Source organism: Podarcis bocagei (genome assembly GCF_964188305.1).
Source record: "Podarcis bocagei genome assembly, chromosome: 14".
Classification (NCBI taxonomy): domain Eukaryota; kingdom Metazoa; phylum Chordata; class Lepidosauria; order Squamata; family Lacertidae; genus Podarcis; species Podarcis bocagei.
The window spans coordinates 43,379,499-43,396,035 of NC_138139.1; the positions used below are offsets into that span (position 1 = coordinate 43,379,499).

Sequence of the window (16,537 nt, forward strand, 5' to 3'; positions counted from 1 at the left end):
TATTTGTTTGAACTGTAAAAGGGCAAAAATGAAAATCTTTTACTGTAGTGTTTATTCCGGAATGTAAAGTTGGTTGCAAACTGGGTGGCACAACACAGCTCTCATGTTTGCAGATCTGACTCCGGAACGGTTATTCATGATTTTATGGTTGTAATCTCAGGAGCACAGTATAAACCTTTATTGATTTTAGCCAGGCTCACTCCAGGCTTCAGCTGCTGAAAGGAATAAAACGACTGTCAAAGGCGCTTGCTGCCTGCATCCATGCGTTTCTGCTCATATAGATGACATCTCTGTTTTCATTTTTCTTACGAACAGCATCAACAAAAGATTCAGAGCATATTGGAGTTTTGGTGGAATTTCATTTGCTACGGCAAAGTTGGAGACACCCTGGTCTACTGCCGAGTCAAATGTTTCTTTTATCAAAGCGGCAGTAGTTGGGATCTTTCTCTAGTGCAATGGGCAGGTGTCTCTGTGACCCCCCCCCGGTGTTGTACTTCATTAGCTGCAGCCAACATGGCCGGTGGTCAGGGTGATGATGGGAGTTGTTGTGCAACAACATCTGCAGGGCATAGCTTCTTGCTGTGGAGTAGCAACAGTGCCTTGCCCATGGGCTTCCTTGGAGGCATCTGACTGGTCATTGTGGGGGAACAGGATGCTGAACTAGGTGGACCTCTGGTCTTCGGTATTAAGTCTGCGATGGCCCATTTTGTTCATGTCATCAGTTGATGTTGGAGTGATAAAGTACTATATACATTTCTTAGAGTATAAGCCCATTGAAGATAGTGTGACTTACATTGGAGTAACCCAAATTCTGTGGTCTAAACCACTGAGCCTCTTGGGCTTGCCGATCAGAAGGTCGGCGGTTCGAATCCCCACGAACGTGTGAGCTCCTGTTGCTCTGTCCCAGCTCCTGCTGACCTAGCAGTTCAAAAGCATGCCAGTGCAAGTAGATAAATAGGTACTACTGCGGTGGGAAGATAAACAGTGTTTCCATGCGCTCTTGTTTTCGTTACGGTGTTCCATTGCACCAGAAGCGGTTTAGTCCTGCTGGCCGCATGACCCGGAAAACTGTCTGTGGACAAACGCCAGCTCCCTCAGCCTGAAAGCCAGATGAGCGCCACAACACTATAGACGCCTTTGACTGGACTTAACCGTCCAGGGGTCCTTTACCTTTTACCTTTATTACACCACAAGTCTATGTTAATATCTCCCGAGTGTTATCTTAAAGAGTACACCCATTGACATAAATGGGACTTTAAGTAAGACCAGATTTGAATCCAATTCTGCCCCGTTCTTTGTTTACTATCCAACCTGAATAAGCGTTTCCCTCACTCCAAAAACCTTAATTCAGATGTTCAAAAACTGCAAATAAGAAATAAAGCAAAATACAGATAACAAACAAAGCAGGTGTTAGTAGTGGTACCTTCCAATTTTAGATACGTACATCATGGTTTTAACCCAGCAAAGTCTTGTCATAATGAACTGTGGGTTGATGGTGCTGCTGTTGGAACAGCCTGCCTTATTAGCATAAGATGTAAAGCAAAACCAATCCAGTCCAAAGCCTCCATCTCATAAAATATCTGGGCGATGTACCACAATATGTATGCATTTAAACATAAAGCACCATTAAAAACAGCACAAGATCGTCATTAAGATTGCTGGCTCGTTAGCAAAAATGTTCTTCGAAGGGATTCTTGGAAAGTGAGGGTGCCTGCTGCATCTCTGCAGGAAAAGCATTTGACACCATGGAGTTAGTGACGCTAGATGCCTGACTTCCGGTGGAGGTTGGCTGGACCTCTTGTATCATGGGGGACAACTAGTAGGACTCAATCTGCAAAATCTTGGGGATTGAGCTAGGATTTTAGGATTGGGATATTGTATGTAGGAAACATTTAGAACCTATGGATGATACACATTTTGACCTTTATTTGTTCCAGTTTAAAATACGGAGGTTGTTAAAATACAATGAGATTCAAGAATCAGGTTGTTCATGTGGGGTTTTTGTTTTTTTTAACAGATTGTTTTAAAGTTTATTTTTAAAACCCTAAGTAACAAAGGTTCATATGCTGAGCTAGGATCTTATGTGAGAAAAATCAATGCATCTTTCTTTGGAGAATGATTGAGTATGCTGAGGCAAAGAAAGTAGCCACAAGTCCGGAGGAGAGAAAAAACCCCATGTTGCAGTGGATCATTAAAGGCTATTTAAGATCAAAACCACTTTCTAGTCCCATTTACTTCAAAGGAGACTCCAGAACTGTAATTTAAAAACCACTGGGCTAGATTCCCAACTGAACATTAGTCGCTGGATCAGGCCCAAAGGCCCATCTTGCTCTGAGTTCTGGGGTTTGGGGAGAAAGTAAGAGTGAAGGCCAAGTGAAACTCAAAAATTTAATTCTGCATATGAAACACATGCAGATGATATAATTAACAGTGTGTGGATAACTATTAATTAGGGCTGTGAGCGTTAATCACTAGACAAGTTCATGGACGCTCTAGTTAGTTAACTGATAGGACCCAACTGTAATTGGTGGGGCTGAAGATAAGGCCATTTGATTCTTTTTGAGGCTGGCTTGATACGGATTGTAAGTTCATTGGGGCAGCGCCTGGGTTTTTGGTTTTGTTTTGGCTGTTCTTCTCCATTGTGCCATGCCTATTGAAGTTGCTATGTAGTAATACCACAGCTGGAATACTGCGTCCTGTTCTGGGCACCACAATTTAAGAAGGAGATTGGCAAGCAGGAACGTGTGCAGAGGAGGGTGACCAAGATGATCAAGAGTCTGGAAACCAAACGGTTGAGGGAATTGGGGATGTTTAGCCTGAAGAAGAGAGGATGGAGAGGATATGAGATAGCTATCTTCAAATATCTCAAGGGCTGTCACATGGAAGAGGGAACAAGCTTGTTTTCACCTGCTCTAGAGAATAGGACCTGAACCAATGGATTCAAGTTAAAAGACAGGAGATTGTGACTAAACATCAGGGACAACTTTCTCCCAGTAAGAGCTGATTGACCGTGGAACGGTCTCCCTCAGAAGGTGGTAGACTCTCCTTCTTTTGAGGTTTTTAAAGCAGAGGTTGGATGAACATCTGTCATGTACAATCTAGTTGAGATTCTTGCATTGCATCGAGTTGGACTAGATGATCTACAATTTTATGATTCTGTGAAATGTTAAAAATGACCCTCTGAGGTGTTTATTATTAAGCTGTATGTTTAAGTCATGTTTCCTTTAGCCTCTCAAAAAAGGCAATTATTTATGTTGACTTAGTTTAAAACCAGTAACCCTTTTTTATAAATCTAACTGTTGTTTTAAGTTGCTCCTGTAAGATGTTGTAACTTCAAATCCACATGGTGCTAGCTTTTGAAGTGTTAACTTTTAGTGTTTTGATATTGCTTGCAACCACCACCACCAATTCAAGGGTTTTTTTTGCTCCTCTCCTGGTCAAGTACACAGCAAACCACAGGTATGATGGCACATATTTTTTCCCCTCCCATCTTTCAAATCCTACGTTGGAGTCCAGTTGAGAGTCCAGCTCCCTCAGCCCCAGTTAGCAATGATAAGAGATGCTGTCCAAAAGATCTGCATTTTTTTTAATATAAAAAAATGTGTTCATCAAGTTTTATACAGTCTAAATCTTACAATAGAGTGACAATAACAACAAAACAAATACAGGTCTCTTGCTACAGAAATGAGGAAAAGAAACAAAGATGGCATCACATTAGTTTATTGAATTGCTCCAGAAATCTACCTGTATGGCTACAGGTGAGGAATTTATACAGTGGTGCCTTGCAAGACAAAAAGAATCCGTTCTGTGATTCTCTTCGTCTAGCAGTTTTTTCGTCTTGCGAAGCAAGTCCATTGATGTATTAGCGGATTAGCACTTTTAGCAGCTTATCGGATCAGCTGATAAGCGGCTTAGCGGCTTTGAAAAAGGGGGGGGGAAGGAAAAAACCCCTGCAGGAACTCGCAAGACATTTTCGTCTTGCGAAGCAAGCCCATAGGAGATTCGTTTTGCGAAGCACCTCCAAAACGGAAAACTCTTTCGTCTAGTGAGTTTTCCGTCTTGCGAGGCATTCGTCTTGCGGGGCACCACTGTAAATGTGAGAAATGGAGACCATGGTAAACACATCAGGTTTATGGGAGCTACATGAGGTCAGTGCTACCACGCTGCTTTTTTTTTAATGTTTAAATGCAGATGAGCAGTCAACTAAAAAGCAAACATTCAATTAGGTAAAGTCTTAAAATAATAAGACTTGCTCAGAAAAGGCGTATAAGTCATGGCTTACTGAGGACTTGGAGGGGCAGTTAATTTTGCCTGCATGTTGACAGCAAAACCACAACTTGTTTTGAAACGAGCACGACAACACAATGATGCCTTCCACCCCAGGAGAGTCACGTGGTTCGTTTTAAAGGTACTGCAGGCACCTGGCTTGCGTCTATTCATCTTACTGTACACCTGAGGCATGAAATGATTTCATGACCGCAGGCTCTGGTTGGGTGTGATTCCTCGAGAAAGTAAAAGGAAAGGGGTTGGTTTGTTTACCGAGCTGTTGGGTGTGAGCTCTGCTGTTAACATAAGTCAGACGCCAAACAGGGCATGACCTAATACAAAGGCCTTGTGAAATCTGCATGCGGATGGGTTAAAAGTGAGAAGGGCTGGAGGTGCAAAGTTTTAGGACAGCAAAAAGGTGCAGAAACAGGGAGATCATTACATGCTCTCTTAACCAGCAGAGTGTAATTGATTTTGTTTTCCTTTTTTCTCTTCATTTTCTTGACGGCCACCCACTTGGCAATTTTTAATGCGTGTTACCCATTCTCCTTTAATCTGTTTGCAGAAGCTCTGAAAGAAAAATAGGCCGTGGGAATGTAGTGTAGCTGCAGCCAATTCTCCTACCTGTTCATCACGAATAAAAATAAGGCAAGCAAATGTCCATCTACCTACTCAGAGGGGCAGGACAGGAAGACGTGGGTTTTTGTCTACCGGGAGATGGATGGAGGCTAAACACTGGAAGGAACTTGGTGGTTGTAAGAGCAGTTCAACAATGAAAGAAGCTGCAGTAGGAGGTGTGGTGCAAGTCTACCTCTCTTTTAAAAGAGCTGCATTGGTTGTTCCAGGCCCATTTCAAGGCCCAGTTCAAATGCTCACATTAGTGTTTAAAGCCCCAAGTGACTTAGACCCCAGATATTGGAAATAACGCCTCCTTCCCTACAGACCCTCTTGGGTGCTAAGATCAGCAGATCTTGGTATTTCCACTGCCCTCAGAAATTTGTGTGTTGGCGGCCCAGAAGAGGCCATTCTCTGGCATCCTCTCAGTTATGAAATTCCCTCAGTACAGAGGTGGGTCTGGCACCTTCAAAGTACAGTTTTCGGCGAATGTTGTTTATCTTGGCCTCTGATAGCTGAATTGTATATTTTTAGGACCCACCCTACTTTTGTGACCCGTTCCTTTTAATCTGTTTTCAGTGCTGAGTTTTACATTGTTGTCACCTGCCCTGGGGCCTGAGGGTGGCCAGTAAATTGAATGACTAATAATGGTAATACCCTTTGGGCATCACGGTTGCCCTGCTTTAACTGAAACCTGAACTTCAAGTGTCATGAGGTGGTAGAATCCTGAGGTATTCACACTGAATACATTTTTTAAAAAATGCTACTTCACATTATCCAAAAAACAAAACCACCCTTCAAGAAGCCAGCTAAGGAGAGATTTTCAATTTTAGTCTCAAATATCAACTGGTGTTCCAAATAATATGATTCTGAAGTACCACAGCACATTCTGCTACCTGGTTCCCATCAAATTCTGCTGCACATAGAGATCCAGCTTGAACATAACACCCTAGAGCATTTTGCATGCTGGCCTACAGCTGTGGTTCGCAGGTAAAGATCATGGGTCTTTCACGGAAGCTTATCTCCCCTGTTGAGTCAGAGGTCATAGTTCTGTGGTAGATAAACTGTTTTTCATTTCATGAGTCTCAATCCCCAGCCTCTCCAAACTGGGGAAGACCTGCTGGCTGAAATTTTGGAGAGCTCCTGCCTGTTAGTGTAGAGTAGACAGTAGTGAGATGGGCCTAAGGCTCTTACCCGGTGTAAGGCACTGTCCTAGCCTATGTGTGTTACTAACGGGTGGATTTATATTTCAGAAGTGGGGGATCTGCCCCCTTTATCTGCATTAGTCCCAGCAGTCCTGGGACAGGCTTAGGTGCAGTCTGAAACCTGTTTTGTTGTTGTCGTTTAGTCGTGTCCGACTCTTCATGACCCCATGGACCAGAGCACGCCAGGCACTCCTGTCTTCCACTGCCTCCCGCAGTTTGGTCAAACTCATGTTGGTAGCTTCGAGAACACTGTCCAACCATCTCGTCCTCTGTCGTCCCCTTCTCTTTGTGCCCTCCATCTTTCCCAACATCAGGGTCTTTTCCAGGGAGTCTTCTCTTCTCATGAGGTGGCCAAAGTATTGGAGCCTCAGCTTCAGGATCTGTCCTTCCAGTGAGCACTCAGGGCTGATTTCCTTCAGAATGGATAGGTTTGATCTTCTTGCAGTCCATGGGACTCTCAAGAGTCTCCTCCGAAACCTGCTTAGCAGCACCTAATAGAAAGAAATCTGTCTCCCCACCCTGTTCCTATCTTAATGTAAGACTGTGACTCTGTGGCTGCAGCCCCCATCCTGTCTTTTCCTCCCCTTCCGTTCAGCTTTGTTCAACATCCAGCCTGATGAAAAGTTCTGGAGAAATTTCAAGCCCGCTACCTGTTGTGGCATTTGGGTTGCTCCTAAAAGGTGTTGGCTGCCCGTAGATTTTTGGATGCACCCTTCACACACGTGCCCACCCCCATCCTTGACCCAGCATGGCTTCTTTTGTCTTTTTGCTTGAGTTATTGTGTCTCTTTTTGTAGAGCTGGAAGGGGACCCTTTTAATATTGCTTTTCATGCAGAAAACTCCCAATTCTGCTGTCTCCAGATGGGGAAAAGCTCAGGTAGCAGGTTTGGGAAAAGACCGTGGAGAACTGCTGTCAGCCAGAGAATAAACTAAACCTCAACCAACTGTATCAGGAAGCAATTCTGCCCTCTGCAATTCTAATTACGTGCAAGTAATTTGGCACTGTGAGTTAAACCACAGAGCCTAGGACTTGCTGATCAGAAGGTCGGTGGTTTGAATCCCTGCGACGGGGTGAGCTCCCGTTGCTCGGTCCCTGCTCCTGCCAACCTAGCACTTTGAAAGCACGTCAAAGTGCAAGTAGATAAATAGCTACCGCTCCGGTGGGAAGGTAAACGGCATTTCCGTGCGCTGTTCTTGTTCGTCAGAAGCGGCTTAGTCATGCTGGCCACATGACCCGGAAGCTGTACGCCGGCTCCCTTGGCCAATAAAGAAAGATGAGCGCCGCAACCCCAGAGTCGGCCACGACTGGACCTAATGGTCAGGGGTCCCTTTACCTTTATCTTTAATTTGTTGAGAGCTGGCGGGGTATAGTGGTTAGCTTGTTAGATTAGGACCTGGGAGACTAGGGCTCAAGTCCTCCCTTGGCCATGAAACTCACTGAGTGACCTTGGGCCCGGTCACTGCCTCTCAGCCTAACCTCCCTCACAGGGTTGCTGTTGAGATTAAATTAGGAAGGAGGGAAAACGATGCATGCCACATTGAGTTCCTTGGAGAAAAAGGTGGGGGAATGAATGAACAGAGAGATAATAAGAACAGGCCTCCTGGGTCAGACCAACGGTCCCATCTAGTCTTAGCAGCCTGTTCTCACAGTCACCATAGGTAACTGCCTTACGCTGAGTCACAACACTGGTCTATCTTCCTCAGTATCGACTACACTGGCCGGCAGAGGCTCTTAAGAAGATTAGCAGATCCCACAGGATCAGGTTGATGGGGGTTTTTTGTTTGAATGCTTGTTTTAATGTCCGTCTGTGTTTATTTGTTTAAAATAATGGCAGGCTGCGTTGAGGTGCCATGGCAAAAAAAAAGCAACCATATAAGTAAATTATGCAGCTAGTAGCTTCATGGTTGAGCAGGGATTTGAACACAAGCTTATTCCAGCCCTAATCTTTCTCTCTAACCACATACCAGCTTTCTCAATTGTTCAGTAGTCCATCCAGATTCACACCCTTTGATCCTTTTAAATTATGCTTCAGTGCAACTGTGCTTTAATCCATACTATTTTTAGCTGCATTTTAATGATTTTTAGAAGGCTTTTTTTTTGCTGTTGATGCTGTTTTATGCGGATATTTGTATCAGCCTTATTTGTATTTCATTATTCTGTTTCATAATAGATTTCTCTTCCCTTTTTTTTTGTGAACTTCCAAGAGGATACGTGTGGTTAATGGCCAGCATATAAAATGACAATAGTATTTTTTTTGTTCTCTCCATTGCCTCCTGCTTCACTTCTCAATATATATATATACACACACACACACACACACACACACACACACACACACATACACACACTGCATCATGCATGCTTCTTATTCTGGCTGCTTTATTGCTCCAGATATAAATGATCCCGTTATCATGTTATAAACATCACATGATGAGTCAGCCTTCCACCCACTTGAGGGTGATCAGGTGTTGAAAATGTTCAACATGATGAATCAGCTCCCCAAAATCACAAGATACGTTTGAGAAATCACAAGGGTTTGGTTTCCCCCACAAGATACGTACATTCAGGCTTCTTGTTAGTTTCTCGTTTACTTATGAACTGCTACCAAGTTGTCTCAACTTTGCCTATGAAACTTCTTTGCATCAAGATAATCGGATTTGAGCCCACAGCCAGTCTCAGCCAGTTGCATTCCCTGAGCATCGTCATGTTGAAATTCCCCATTTTGCTGCAAATGGCATTTTTGCAAACCACAACATTGATAATAAGAGCTCTTAATGCGCTGGCATCTTGCTAATTTCACTCCCATCTCTTTCCCCGCATTTTAGCTTTCGGTTGCCTGGCCAGTCTCCTCAACTGCTTCATTGTCTTCCGATAAGCAAAATGCCAAGTTTTCTATCTTTGCTTTTTCTCATGGCCCTTGAACCATGTGGTTGGATTATTTAAGGAACAGGACATGTCTGGATGCAGTCCCAGAGTCTGCAGTTGTTTCAGATGCCACTCTGAAAGGTTAAGGCTCCTCTGTAAAAGATTGGTTCTGCAACATAGAGGCTGAAAAGGAAAACCCAACGAGTTGCTTCTTGTTCTCAAATTATTTGAGGGGTTTTTTATTTTAAAAAAGTCAGAAGAGTTTATAGTATATAGAGGCAGCATTGTTACTGCACAGAGGGGGAGCTGCAATCATCAAATTTATGCTAGGTGCTGTGCAATGATAATTAAACATCACAAGGCACTGCCCTCCAGGCTTTCATTCTGAAAATCTGCCAGAATTAAAGTCCACCTTCTTATATATTTCTCACATTTATATCCTATTTTTTTCTTCTTCCAAGGAGCTGAAGGCCATGTAAATAGTTCTTCATCCTCCCAAGAATTCTCTGAGGTGGATTAGGCTGAGAAATCATAGTGGGACCATGGTACTCCAATGAGCTTTATGAGGATTTGAAACTGGGTCTTACCTGTTCATGCTGTAACTATTATACCATACTGGCTTTCTAGTGTGTCCCCACCTCCTGTTCGACAACTGAGGTCCTGTCTTCTCCACTCCACCCACGATTGTATGCAGTTTTGCCCCCCTCCCAAAAAGTGCTTTTCAGAGCTGTGATCTTGCGCAGCGCCCCAAAATACGAATTTTTTTGCGCTGTGCGTGAAAAAGTAATTGTGAGGGGGGAACTGCGGTGTGAAGAGATCACAGTAACCAAAATGGCCTCTGTGCTCTTGTGATAAAAAAATGGGAAGATGGAGCCCTGGATTTGGGCTTCAGGGTGTTTGAGGGCATAGGATGCTTGCGTAAATAGGAGTTTTCTTCAGCAGCTGGTGGAATGCCAATGCTGATAGAGATGCTGTTGTTTCAGCGGAGAGGGCATTCCACAACACTGGGGCCACTGATGAGAAAGCCCTGCTTCTGTGTTAACCACAAGCAGATAATAATAAGGCTGTGGCAAAACCACCTGGGTTGCATTAGCCAATCATATTGCACCTTAGCAGGCAGTGTAGAGCAGGGGTAGGCAACCTAAGGCCGGGGGCCGGATGCGGCCCAAACGCCTTCTCAATCCAGCCTGCGGACAGTCCGGGAATCAGGGTGTTTTTACATGAGTAGAATGTGTCCTTTTATCTAAAATGCGTCTCTGGGTTATTTGTGGGGCATAGAAATTTGTGCATACCCCCCCCCCCCCAATATAGTCTGGCCTACATGGTCTAAGGCAGTGTTTCCCAACCGGTGTTCCCCGGCACACGAGTGTGCCGTGAGACACCGGCTGGTGTGCCGCGAGATGCCTGGAGGGAGGCGGGCGAGTCGGGCGGCGAGAGGCGGGGCGGGGGCGGCGAGGAGAGGCCGCGCCTCCTGCTGCTGCCTGGCGCTCCTCCTCGCAGCCGGCAGCGCTGCCTGGGCGCCTCCGCGCGACTCTGTCTCGCTGGGTTTGGTCTCCCAGCAGAGACGGGTCACACGCGCCCCTCCCTCCCTCCCTCAGCCTGCGCGGAGGCGGATTGAGCGCAGCTGAGAGGAGCTGCCGAGGGAAAAAACGTTCACTTTTGTGCGTCCCTCCCGGCGTGACGCTGCGCGCTGACGTCACGGGGCGGGGCTTTAATGGTGGTGTGCCGCGAGATTTTTTTTTAGTACACAGGTGTGCCGTTGCCCAAAAACGTTTGGGAAACACTGGTCTAAGGGGCAGTGGACTGGCCCACGGCTGGAAAAGGTTGCTGACCCCTGGAGTAGAGGAAGACTGTTTTTCAGGTACCCTACTCCAGAGTTACTTAAGGCTTTGTATGCAAGTAGCAGAATCTTAAAACTGGGATTGATGGCTAAGAGGCAGCCAGTGTTGATTCCAAATTGATTGCAAATATCCTCTTCTGTGCTTAACTGAATTGTGCTAAAAGTATCTGCTGTCCTCCAGTCCTTCATTGTATTCTTCTGAGCCTAGAAGGCTTAACAATTTGCTCAACATTGGAGGCTGAAATGTGGAACAACCTGAATGGTTCTACAGAACCATTTTTATTAAGCACAGCCTGTCAAAGACCAGCATTGCAGTATCAAACACTGAGGCGTGCCTTGATTTCAGTTCAGTGATCTGGACCAGTGGAAAGATGCATGGCTACTGAGAATTTTATCTGTTTGAACTGGGTTCAATAAGCTTTGGCTGGGATCCAAATTGCCCAATATGATTGCTGAATATACTTCTGTGCATCTTGGAACTAATGAACACCACTCATGAGGGTGGTAGGACAAATGTGGGTGCGATCTCATTCATGGGAGTGGAGAAAGTAATCATCTTGTGAGGATCAAATATATAGCCCACTTTCAAGGCTATATTGCAAGGAAACACACCAGTGGATTTTGGTGATTGTGTTTCATGCATCATAAAAATGTTGTTAGGTTTCAAACCTCAGAGCCCATTTAATTGTATATAAAAAGTCCTGGATGTGTAGAGAGAGTGAGTTGGCCACAAATATTGAAGCTCCTGAAACAAGAAGGGCGGCCCCACTCATTCCTAAAAGGGTGTTGCTGCCTCTGAAATCTGCCTCAAGTGACCCCGGATGTGTGTTGATAAGAGTTTGTTTGTTCAACACTCACCTTGATAACTGTACATTGGATAAATGCACACTTCCGCACTGCTATTAACTGTTTGTTTTGGAGAGGGCCCATAACTCAGAGGTAGAACCACATGTGGGCATGTAGAAGGTCCATAGTTTAAAATCTCATTGGCTGGAAAAGCAGGAACTTTCAAATGCATACACACCATATCCTTAACAAACTACATTGCCCAGAATTCTTGAGGGAGGATGTGCTTTAAAGGTATAGTGTCCCATCTTCATATATTTATGCACTTCCCTCAGTTCCAGGAGTAGCATTGTGGGGTTAAGTTGTCTTTCGGATGAGAGGAAACCCTCAGGACTTAAAGTCGCTTTGGGGAAAGATGTAGGGCAGATGAAAGGAAGCATTTCTTTGCCAAACACGTAGTTAAACTATGGAATTTGCTCCCACCAGTCACTGCCTTGGATGACTTTAAAAGTGGGTAAGTCGGGGACGCTGGTGGCGCTGTGGGTAAAACCTCAGCGCCTAGGAATTGCTGATCGCATGGTCGGCGGTTCGAATCCCCGCAGCGGGGTGAGCTCCCGTCGTTCGGTCCCAGCTCCTGCCCACCTAGCAGTTCGAAAGCACAATTAAGTGCAAGTAGATAAATAGGTACCGCTTTCTAGTGCTGCTCTGGTGCCGGTTCGCCGGAGCAGCTTCGTCACGCTGGCCACGTAACCCGGAAGTGTCTGCGGACAGCGCTGGCTCCCGGCCTCTAGAGTGTGATGAGCGCACAACCCTAGAGTCTGTCAAGACTGGCCCGTACGGGCAGGGGTACCTTTACCTTTACTTTTAAGTCATGAAGGCACGCCAGTGCAAGTAGATAAATAGGTACGTCTGTGGCGGGGAAGGTAAACGGCATTTCCGTGGGCTCTGGTTTCCGTCACGGTGTCCTGTTGTGCCAGAAGTGGTTTAGTCATGCTGGGCACATGACCCGGAAAGCTGTCTGTGGACAAACGCCGGCTCCCTCGGCCTGCAAGCAAGATGAGCGCCACAATCCCATAGTCACCCGTGACTGGACTTAACCGTCCAGGGATCCTTTACCTTTTTTACCTTTACCAATGGCCATTAGTCATTATGGTTACTAAACACGATGGCTTGTGTATTATTTCCCCAGGGTATCAGTTGCTGGGGGTCTACAATAGGAAAGTGCTGTTGCAGTCATGTTTTGCTTCACGGGCTTCCCATGGGCATCTGGTTAGCCTCTGTGAGAACAGAATGTCAGGGTAGATGTAGATGAGCCTTCCCTATAAGAAAGACAGTCTTACCCATCTAATCTACATTAAAGAGACAAGAAAAAGATTCACACTCTTGTGTTTAAGGCAGTATTTCTGACTTGCCCTTCCAAAAGGAAGACCAGAGTGTTTTGTGCCGCTCACAGAACAATAAAAAATATGAATCTCATGTAAAACAGTGTAACATGCTGTAATCGTGCCACTAAGTTCCATAAAACCCAGCTTTTATGGAGAGTTGTATGCAAATACCTGTCTAAACAAGTACATTTTTAAACAAGTAAATTTGCAGGCTGGCATCTCTTGGGAGGGATTGCCACGAACACCCTGTTCTTCTGTGAAGTTTACCTTATGCCGCTGATGGAAACAGGAACAAGGCCTAATCCGTAGGTTTTCATGGTCTCTGTGTGCTTTCATATGGAAGCTGGCATTTCCTACATTATAGACAGGTTGCATAAGAGCCTTGCAAATAAGCCTGCAAAAGTTAGTTGCCCATAAAAATGTTTACTAGCCAGCCTGTCTTAGCATATCTTTGGCACATCAGTGACCTAGTAGTCCAAAACATCTCCTTCATAGGCTTTTAAGCAGAGGTTGAATGGTCATCTTTTACTTTAGCTGATGCTTTAGCGGAGATTCCTGAATTGCAGGGCATTGGTTGTTGCCTTAAACCTAAATTTATTGTGACATAAATAAATGGGGTATCCTCAGGAGTGTAAAGTATTCTGATCAGTTGACTGGTATCAATGATCATGAGTGTGCGTATGGGTGGTAGAGTAAATTGTGCAGGCAAAAGGCCACACAATAACAGATAATAATAATTTTTATTTATACCCCGCCCTCCCCAGCCAAGGCCGGGCTCAGGGCGGCTAACAAGCAATAATAAAAACCAGTTGAATGAATACAACTTAAAAACAAGATTAAAATACAACATTAAAATATTAAAATGCAGCCTCATCACAGGAGAAGAAAGGAAGAAGAAAGGGGGGAGGGAATCAAACTGGCTCTTTTTCAGAGGGCCTTTTCGGTAGTGGCGCCCACCATGTAGAATGTCAAGGAAATAAACAACTATCTGACTTTTAGAAGACATCTGAAGGCAACCCTGTTTAGGGAAGTTTTTAATGTTTGACTGTGTTTTTAATATTCTGTTGGGAGCTGCCCAGAATGGCTGGGGAAACCCAGCCAGATGGGTGGGGTCTAAATAATAAATTATTCTTATTCTTGTTCATATGATTGCGACTGTGTGGAGAGGGAGAAGAAGTTGTGCTTCCTGGCCTCACCTTCTTTGTCCGTATATTCGGGGAAGTGTCTATATAAATTAGACCCTGTTGCATGTTCATAGGCTTACTCCATGATTTTCACTTTTCCCCCTGGGGGTGGGGTGGCGGCTGTGAGAGCACATGAGAGCACTGACAGAGCCAGAAGAGGCATCCTATCTACTAGGTAATTGCATAGAGGTGCACAGAATATCCCCAAACAGCTACAATCTCATACCCCCCCCCCAACCTCCATGCAAAAACATGGGCAGGGGATAGAATGTTCTCTCTGTTGTGTATTTCTCTGTTAAACCGGCTCTTGGCGCCCGCTCGTTCAGTTCCTGCGTGGAGCTAAACCAACGTGGTGCACCGCTTTAGCTCTACGCAGGGACTGACTTCCGGGACGCAGCCACAGCTTCCTATTGGCTGCAGGAAGCTTCGGAAGCCAGCGGAGAAAGATTGGCGGGCGTGTGCATGCTCACGCGCACAGGTGATTCAGCTCACCGGCGGAAAAGTATGCTGACCCCTGGTTTAGAGCATCTTCACAATTAGCTATTAGGTAGAAGCAAACATACTCCCACCTTCCAGTGCTTTGTCGCATGTGCAAAGCCGCTGGGGTATTTGACAACCATAACAACAACAAATTATTTATACCCCACCCTTCCCGGTTCAAAAACTGGACTCAGGGCGGCTAACAACAAATTTAAAACACTTTAAAACACTTAATTATAAAAGCAACGTAAAATGTGGTACCTCGGGTTACATACGCTTCAGGTTACAGACTCCGCTAACCCTGAAATAGTACCTCAGGTTAAGTACTTTGCTTCAGGATGAGAACAGAAATTGTGCTCCGGTGGCGCGGCAGCAGCAGGAGGCCCCATTAGCTAAAGTGTTGCTTCAGGTTAAGAACAGTTTCAGGTTAAGAACAGACCTCCAGAACGAATTAAGTACTTAACCCAAGGTACCACTGTATAAAAACATGAATAACAATAAAATTCAGAAATCAATTAGATAATCCCCAGGGCTAGCTGGCTGAATTGGTCCTACTTGGGCCAGCGAGGAGACCAGGGGAGAATTAGCTGTGGGGTCTCAGAGTGGATCTTCATAAAAGGGGAGCAGGAGGGAAGAGAAGGGAAATAAAAGATCAAGCTGAAAGGCCAGGCAGAATAGCTCTGTCTTACAGGCCCGATGGAAGGAGGTTAAATCCTGCAGGGCCCTAGTCTCATGGGACAAGGAAAGCAAAGGAGTGATGCTCTGCTACGGTGAGCCAGTGCATAGGTTCCTGGAGAGCCCTTTGCAAATGCTTTGCTGCTCGCTGGTCTGCTAGGACTTAGGTTTGGCATTGCATGTTGTAGGAATCCAGGCTCGTGGTTTAGGTCTCTCCAGAATAACCGCAAGCTGAAAAACAGGAAATAGATAGGCACGGCAGCAAAGATGACCTGGGGAGGATCAAAGCAGCTGCAAGCACATTTCTGGAAGCTGGCGCATGTGCGCCAAGCCAAGGCTTGTCTTAGTGTGACATATGGCCCAGGCCTTTCCATCCGTTGCTAGTGGAATGCTCGCCCCAGGGAGGCCTGCCTGGTGTCTTCCTTATAAACCTTTAGATGGCAGGTGAAAAGGTTCCTCTTCAACCAGGCCTTTGGCTGATTAATATCTTATTTTATTCGAAATGTGGTTGTGAGAAGGAGGGTTATTGCTTTGTTTTTATTCTGCATTTTGTGTTTTTATATTGTATTTTTATGCCACGTACCTCCCTGAGATCTGTGGGTGAAGGATGGTATGCAAATTTAATAAATAATAATAAAAATTATTATTATTAATAATAAGTGCTTCTTTCCAGTGTAGCACCTTTTCAGTGGTAGCCGGTTAAGATATGACTGTTTCATAGGGTACTTGAGCCCGCACAAAATTGCTTGCCCTGTGGTCTTGTTTATGTTTTCATGTTGTCATTTTTGACTTTTATGTTTTAATTTTTATTGTTTTTAATGAAACTTGGCATACTACAGGTGAGTATGAATCCTTCTCGTAGCAAAACAGATACAGTGCCCAATATTCAGCCATTCTAGAAAGAAAAAAAAGATGATTCTGATTGGAGCTTGAGAGTTTATTCATTATGGAAATACCGTAATCTCTGGCCTCCAGGCCTGAATTGCATCCTGAAGTTTTGTGGTTAGAGCAGTTAATTTTGCTTCCCTTAGTTTGGAATTTGACTCCCAAGTACTTTGCAAATAATCTGTTTCTTGCCTGTAGACATAAAATAGGTTTCCTGATATTTCTTGGAAAGGTATGTGTTAGATTATTTTTTTTTTTTTACATAATGGCGTTTATTGCCGCTAAGCCACTTCCCGAACGGTAGAGCTGGAAGGGAGAGGTATAAATGATGTATATAAAACAAATAATTT

At 44.8% G+C, this 16,537-nt stretch overlaps 1 protein-coding gene across 2 annotated transcripts in view; it reads left to right on the forward strand.

Moving 5' to 3' along the window:
• Positions 1–16,537, forward strand: part of PDGFA (platelet derived growth factor subunit A) — a 62,598-nt gene that overhangs the window by 22,190 nt on the left and 23,871 nt on the right. The window lies entirely within an intron of this gene.